The following is an 8,431-nucleotide window of genomic DNA, read 5'->3' as shown; positions in this document are numbered from 1 at the left end:
GGATTTAAACTCCACAATTATCCCATAGGATTTGGACTCGATTAAAGTACCTATGAAGAAGGATGAATTCCAAACGACCATCATCCCAGCCGACGCACCAGCCGAAGGTACGTAAACAAAATTATCAAAACGCCTCAGGCAAAACTTCCTAATGAATCGCTGATCCATTTGCATGCATTTAGTTTCCTGAAGACAGACAACAGAGCAACCACTTTCATCGATCTTCTGCCTAACTGCAAGCTGACGTGCTTCAGCATTGAGGCCACGAACATTCCAACGTAGCACCTTCCACTCCTTAAATCTTGTCTGATTCATTACAAACTAAAAGTAAAAGCACAGTAAATAGGCCACGCAATGACCTATACCGACCCACACAGCAGACAAGCATAACATAGTTCTTAACAAGAAAAGAAAGATAAATGGCGATTACGGTTCGCCATAGACCAGAACCCTGCATGAAGTAACTAAACATCAGAACCCCGGCTGTTGCTGGACTTGGCCGGATCAGCAACAAGCTTATCCGTAGAGATCTTCTCAGGTGCAATGCGGAGGCGGGCGCCAATGCGTTGGAGATCTGCAATAGCAGTTGGTGGTGGCACAGAAGAACTGTTTTTAGACTGGGAGTTGCTCGCCTTGCGCTTCTTCAAGGTGTGAGACTTCTTGGGAGAAACTTTGCGGTAGCCATCACGGAGGGCGCTCAGACATGCACTGCGCCGAACCTCAGTATCAACAATAATTCTTGAGGCTTGAGACTTCCTTGCTCGCTTCAGAGTCACCTCAGGCACAGCAGAAAATTCAAAGGTTTCAGACACTGGGTCATCCAGATCATCAAAGCAAAGAGCTCGAGCAACTGGCCTTTTAACAGTAGCATTTGGCACATCCGGAGTAAAGTTGATCGAGGAGTCAGGTGCAGGCAGGAGCTTAAGAGTGGAAACAGGGTCACTGCAGAGAGCTTCACATGATTGCTTATTGAGCATAGCACCTATGTCAGACTTGAAAACAAACTGGGGAATGCTTGAAGACCATATAAACGGCAACATCTTCTCAAAAGAACATTGCCACTGCATCACTGGTGGAAGAACTGGTCCATAGATGGTGAGGACTTGCCCAATCATAAGAGGAGGTTGATGTGGTCCCATTGGGGGCTGGACGAGAGCCACCTCAGCAGCATTGTCAACATTGTTAACTGAATCATCTAAGGGTTGTAGAACAATGGACTCCTGTGACTGGATTTCCTGAACTTCCTGATGTTGCACAACTTCATGAACCACATCATTGTTTTGTTGCTCATTGACTGGCTGTGGCACATCATTCCAACCCAGCTTAGGGAATTCTGGCATAACCCAATTGTGGTTCTCAAAGTGTAAATTGCCAGGCAGGGGGTGTGGATTACCATTGAAGGGAATGGGGTCTTCATCTGCTGGTAGAACGTCTGCAAAATCCACTGACAAGATGTACACAGGTGCAGACCAAGAGATCCTAGCACCGCCAAAGTCTGCATATTCTCTGTAAGTCACCGAGCGAGGAACCAGAGTCGGGGCAGGGAAAGACACATAAGAGAGCGAGCGGACAAGCATAGGATCATCTTGATGCCAATGATGAAATCTACCAAAGGTGCTAATTACATCTGCAAGGTACTGTGTGCGCCTATAATCCAGTGGAACTCCGAGCAACATAAGCCATCCATGACGAAAACCCTGTGTTGCTCTGTAATTTACTCCCTCATCATGCGGGATGAACCTAACAAATCTATCATTGCCCAGATTGAAAGGTGGATGATCCACAAGAGCTTGACGAGCCAAGGCACTACAGAAACGAAAAAGCCCAACTCCTTGTATCCAAGGTTGGGCCTCCAGAACCGCTCTTCCCAGATCATTGACAACAAAATTACTGACCATGTTACGAAAGATGGCGATTTCTTCGGGTAGAGGAGCTGGCTCGACGATGGCGATGGCATAGTCCTCATGCTGCCGATCTGGAGCCACCGCAGGCGCGAAGAAGGTACGGGGAAGGAGCAGCTCACCACCGTCGATGATGTTGAAGCCTTGCGGGACAAACTCCATGGGGTCCAACACAAAGTTCGCCATTGCCGGTGCCGAAGCGGAGAAGCGCCGATCAGTGGCGCAGTATGGAGGCGATGCAATGTGCGATGGATGAGGCGGAGGAGGCGATGCAGACGGCGAGGAGGGAGGTTGAGGCGTTATGGGCGGTGGCTCTGCAGGTAGAGGTGGAATAGATGGGGTGGCAGGCTCGACGGGACTGGGCAGAGACCTAGCGGGACTAGCTATGGAGGGAATCGAGGCGTTCAGCATAGAAAAACTTGCTGACCGGCTGGAATCACCCGATTTGATCCGCGGGACCCACTTGTAAGTTGGTGAAGGAGTAGAATCCGAACAGCCCTTTGCCCTATGCCCCAACCGAAAGCATCTACGGCAACGGACCCTGCTAGTGCACGCTCTGGTTAAATGATCCATGGATAAGCAATTATGACATTTCCACACATTAAAAACCATGTCATCAATAAACTCATTTAAATCAGCAGAATCTCCAGATAAATCTGTTGGTTGGAAATCAATATTCGCCTCATTGCCAAAACCAGATGGAGATATATCAGACAGATCCATGTTTGATAGGGCCGGGGAAACAATCTGGGCCATGGGAATCACCGGGTCTGTTGATTGGGCCGGGGAAGCATCTTGGGCCAGAATCGGAGCTGGTTCAACCAGCTCATCCCCATGCACATGCAGATTGACATCGAGAGTGTTTTGCGCTGCCACAGAAAACCCTACTGAAGAAATCTCAGGAACGTTAACTGTTCCGAAAGTGATGGGTGGCTCGGCCACCGTCCATCAGAGGTCAGTCACCGGCGGCGGAGGCAAAATTACTCGTTCACGAGGAAGAACAGTATACCCAGCATGAATAACATCATCAACCATACCAGGCAAGGCAGGATAGCTATACCCCTTGCAAACAGTGTATTGTTGAAACGTTGCAAACGAAATTTTCTTTTTAGATCCAGAACCCGAACGCAAAGCGGACTTAGATGGTGGTTTGTGCATCGCGATCAAACCGAGAGAAGCACGCCTCTTAGAGGGGCTGATTAAGATCCACTCCGCATCACATTCCTTCTTCCAAATGAGAAACTCACGTTTCCAATTAGGGCCACCATTGCCCCAAAGATGGAAGAAACACTTGAATTGCGGGCACGCAAAAGATCTCAAATGAAGAACAAGAAGGCCAACACGTTTGCATGAGACAATAAATGAGAATACCTTGTCTTTAATGAGCTGAACAGACAAATCAATTGCAGATCCTCCAATTGCAGATTCCAAAGCCGCCGCCACTGAATCCTCATCAAGACGAAAAGTGTGCCTGCTAAAAGACACGACCATAATAAAATGGCCCGTGTCATCCACGGGGTGAATGCATTTCCCACAAGATTTGAAAACGTCCTCCGCAAAAGCCATTCCTTTAGAAAAATCCAGATCCAGAGTTGATCCTCCATGATGACCCATGGGAGATGGGTATAGTGAGAGAGATCAGGGGACGCCGGAGATGATGCGTGGAGAAGGACCAAGATTTACTGGTTTGAAGGGGAGATCGCCGGAGAACCTAGGACGCCGGTGGGAGGAGGGGTGGGAGGAGCCATCTCTCGTTATTTTGTTGAGTTTGCTCCCACTATAAACATCCAAAGTTGATAATATAATAGCATGGAACAATAAAAAATTATAGATACGTTGGAGACATATCACTAATCGCAAACCGTTCATCCATGTGAAGTGTACGCCATCAATCGCAGACACTTTGATCTGGCTGACCCATTTCTGTTCTGTTGCCTAATCGCAAACAGTTAATCCTTCTAAAGTGTATTCCCTCAATCACACACACCTTGATCTGGCTGACCGTTTCTTTTGTGTTGCCTAATCACAAACAGTTCATCCGAGTGAACCGTATGCTCTATATCGCACACACCTTCATCAGGCTGCCTGTTTCTTTTGTTCCGCCTCATCGCATACAGTTCATTAGACTGAACCGTAAGCCCTGGATCGCACAAGCAACTTATATCTGAACCGTGTTTGATGGCTCCGCCATCGCAAACATTTTGCACCTTTTTTGATGGTTCTTTTAAACCACCGTTTGCGATTATTGCATCGCACACAGTTTCGTCGAAGGGTCTCTGATCGTAGTGTCGCGTTAGCATCATCTTGCAGTAGTGTATAATATGCAAGGGATGAAAAAGACAATTCCCGAGCTCTTCGCAATGCTTAAGGCTGCAGAGGTAGAAATCAAGAAGGAGCATCAAGTGTTGATGGTTAACAAGACTGCTAGTTTAAAGAAAAAGGGCAAAGGGAAGAAGGGGAACTTCAAGAAGAATAGCAAGCAAGTTGCTACTCCTGGGAAGAAGCCCAAGTCTGGACCTAAGCCTGAAACTGAGTGCTTCTACTGCAAAGGGACTGGTCACTGGAAGTGGAACTACCCCAAGTATTTGGCAGATAAGAAGGATGGCAAAGTGAAAGGTATATTTGATATACATGTTATTGATGTGTGCCTTACTAATGCTCGTAGTAGCGCCTGGGTATTTGATATTGGTTCTGTTGCTCATATTTGCAACTCGAAACAGGGGCTATAGATTAAACGAAGATTGGCTAAGGACGAGGTGACGATGCGCGTCGGAAATGGTTCCAAGGTCGATGTGATCGCCGTCGGCACGCTACCTCTACATCTACCTTCGGGATTAGTTTTAGACCTGAATAATTGTTATTTGGTGCCAACGTTGAGCATGGACATTATATCTGGATCTTGTTTGATGCGAGATGGTTATTCACTTAAATTAGAATATTGGTTATTCTATTTATATGAGTAATATCTTTTATGGTCATGCACCCTTTATGAGTGGTCTATTTTTGTTGAATCTCGATCGTATTGATACACATATTCATAATATTGAAGCCAAAAGATGCAAAGTTAATAATGATAGTGCAACTTATTTGTGGCACTACCATTTAGGTCATATTGGTGTAAAGCGCATGAAGAAACTCCATGTAGATGGGCTTTTGGAATCACTTGATTATGAATCACTTGATGCTTGTGAACCATGCCTTATGGGCAAGATGACTAAGACTCCGTTCTCCGGAACAATGGGGCAAGCCACTGACTTATTGGAAATAATACATACTAATGTATGCGGTCCGATGAGTGTTGAGGCTCATGGCGGGTATCATTATTTTCTGACCTTCACAGATGAGTTGAGCAGATATGGGTATATCTACTTAATGAAACATAAGTCTGAAACATTTGAGAAGTTCAAAGAATTTTAGAGTGAAGTGGAAAATCACTATAACAAGAAAATAAAGTTTCTATGATCTAATCGCGGAGGCGAATATTTTAGTTATGAGTTTGGTCGTCATTTGAAACAATGTGGAATAGTTTCGCAACTCACGCCACCTGGAACACCACAGCGTAATGGTGTGTCTGAACGTCGTAACCGTACTTTATTAGATATGGCGTGTGATGTCTACTACGCAACTTTATTCTTGTAGACACGTGTTGGGCCTCCAAGCGCAGAGTTTTGTAGGACAGTAGCAATTTTCCCTCAAGTGGATGACCTAAGATTTATCAATCCGTGAGAGGTGTAGGATGAAGATGGTCTCTCTCAAACGACCCTACAATCAAATATAAGAAATCTCTTGTGTCCCCAACACACCCAATACAGTGGCAAATTGTATAGGTGCACTAGTTTGGCGAAGAGATGGTGATAAAAGTGTAATATTGATGGTAGATATATATTTTTATAATCTGAATAAATGAAAACAACAAGGTAGCAAATAGTAAACAGGCATAAAAACGGTATTGCAATGCTTAAAAACAAGGCCTAGGGTCCGTACTTTCACTAGTACAATCTCTCAACAGTGCTAATATAATTGGATCGTATAACCGTCCCTCAACGTGCAACGAAGAATCACTCCAAAGTTCCTATCTAGCGGAGAACATAAGACAGAATTGTTTGTAGGGTACGAAACCACCTCAAAGCTGTTCTTTCCGATCAATCTATCCTAGAGTTCGTACTAAAATAACACGAAGCTATTCTTTCCGATCGATCTAACCAAGAGTTCGTACTAAAATAACACCAAGGCAAATTCAGATTCATAATATTCAATCCAACACAAAGAACTTCAAAGAGTGCCCCAAGATTTCTACAGGAGAACAAAGACAAGAACGTGCATCAACCCCTATGCATAGATTACCCCAATGTCACCTCGGGAATCCGTGAGTTGAGTGCCAAAACATATATCAAGTGAATCAATACGATACCCCGTTATCAACACGAGTATTCAATTGCAAGACATATATCAAGTGTTCTCAAATCCATAAAAGTATTCAATCTGATAACAATGAAATCTAAAAGGAAAAAAACTCAATTCATCACAACAAGATAGAGAGGGGGAAACACCATATGATCCGACTATATTAACAAAGGCTGGGATACATCAAGATCGTGACATCTCAAGAACACGAGAGAGAGAGAGAGAGGGAGAGATTAAACACATAGCTACTGGTACAAACCGTCAGCCCCGAGGGTGGACTACTCCCTCCTCATCATGGTGGCCACAGGGATGATGAAGATGGCCACCGGAGATGATTCCCCCCTCCGGCAGGGTGCCGGAAAGGGTCTAGATTGATTTTTGATGGCTACAGAGGCCTGCGGTGGCGGAACTTCTGATCTAGGTTAACCCCGAGGGTTTTTGGAATATTTGTGAATTTATAGGGTAAAGAGGGGGTGCGGGAGGCCACCGAGGTGGGCACAACCCACCTGGGCGTGCCTGGGCCCCCAGGTGTGCCCTGGTGGGTTGTGTCCCCCTCGGGGCACCCCCCAGGTGCTGCTCTGGCCCATCCTGGGTGTTCTGGTCCATAAAAATTCTCCAAAAAGTTCTGCGGTGTTTGGACTCCGTTTGATATTGATTTTCTGCGGTATAAAAAACAAGCAAAAACTGGCACTGGGCACTGGGTCAGTAGGTTAGTCTCAAAAAATGATATAAAGTTGCTATAAAATGATTGTAAAACACCCAAGAATGATAATATAACAGCATGAATACTTAATAAATTATAGATACGTTGGAGATGTATCAGCGTGATCTATGATGTCTCTTACCAATTTACCACTATCAATTTGGGGTTATGCTTTAGAGACGGTTGCATTCACGTTAAATAGGGCACCATATAAATCCATTAAGATGACACCATATGAACTATGGTTTGGCAACAAACCTAAGCTGTTGTTTCTTAAAGTTTGGGGTTGCGATGCTTATGTGAAAAAGCTTCAGCCTGATAAGCTAGAACCCAAATCGGAGAAATGCGTCTTCATAGGACACCCAAAGGAAACTGTTGGGTACACCTTCTATCACAGATCCAAAGGCAAGATATTCATTGCTAAGAATGGATCCTTTCTAGGAAGGAGTTTCTCTCGAAAGAAGTGAGTGGGAGGAAAGTAGAACTTGATGAGGTAGTTGTACCTTCTCTCGAATTGGAAAATGGTTCATCACAGAAATCAGTTCTAGTGATGCCTGCACCAATTAGCGAGGAAGCTAATGATGATGATCATGAAACTTCAGATCAAGTTACTACCGAACCTTGTAGGTCAACCAGAGTACGGTCTGCACCAGAGTGGTATGGTAATCCTATTCTGGATGTCATGTTACTCGACCATGACGAACCTACGAACTATGAGGAAGCGATGATGAGCCCAGATTCCGTGAAATGGCTTGAGGCCATGAAATCTGAGATGGGATCCATGTATGAGAACAAAGTATGGACTTTGGTTGACTTGCATGATGAGACCTTCTCACCCGTAGCGATGCTTAAGTCTGTCCGAATCATGTTAGCAATTGCCGCATTTTATGATTATGAAATTTGGCAAATGGATGTCAAAACTGCATTCCTTAATGGATTTCTTAAAGAAGAATTGTATATGATGCAACCAGAAGGTTTTGTCGATCCTAAAGGTGCTAACAAAGTGTGCAAGCTCCAGCGATCCATTTATGGACTGGTGCAAGCCTCTCGGAGTTGGAATATACACTTTTATAGTGTGATCAAAACATATGGTTTTATACAGACTTTTGGAGAAGCCTGTATTATCAAGAAAGTGAGTGGGAGCTTTGTAGCATTTCTAATATTATATGTGGATGACATATTGTTGATTGGAAAAAATACAAAATTTCTGGATAGCATAAAAGGATACTTGAATAAGAATTTTTCAATGAAAAACCTCGATGAAGCTGCTTATATATTGGGCATCAAGATCTATAGAGATAGATCAAGACGCTTAATTGGACTTCCACAAAGCACATACCTTGATAAAGTTTTGAAGAAGTTCAAAATGGATCAGTCAAAGAAAGGGTTCTTGCCCGTGTTACAAGGTGTGAAGTTGAGTCTG

The sequence above is a fragment of the Triticum urartu genome, chromosome 3 (assembly GCF_003073215.2).
Source record: "Triticum urartu cultivar G1812 chromosome 3, Tu2.1, whole genome shotgun sequence".
NCBI lineage: Eukaryota > Viridiplantae > Streptophyta > Magnoliopsida > Poales > Poaceae > Triticum > Triticum urartu.
This window is presented reverse-complemented; position numbering follows the sequence as displayed.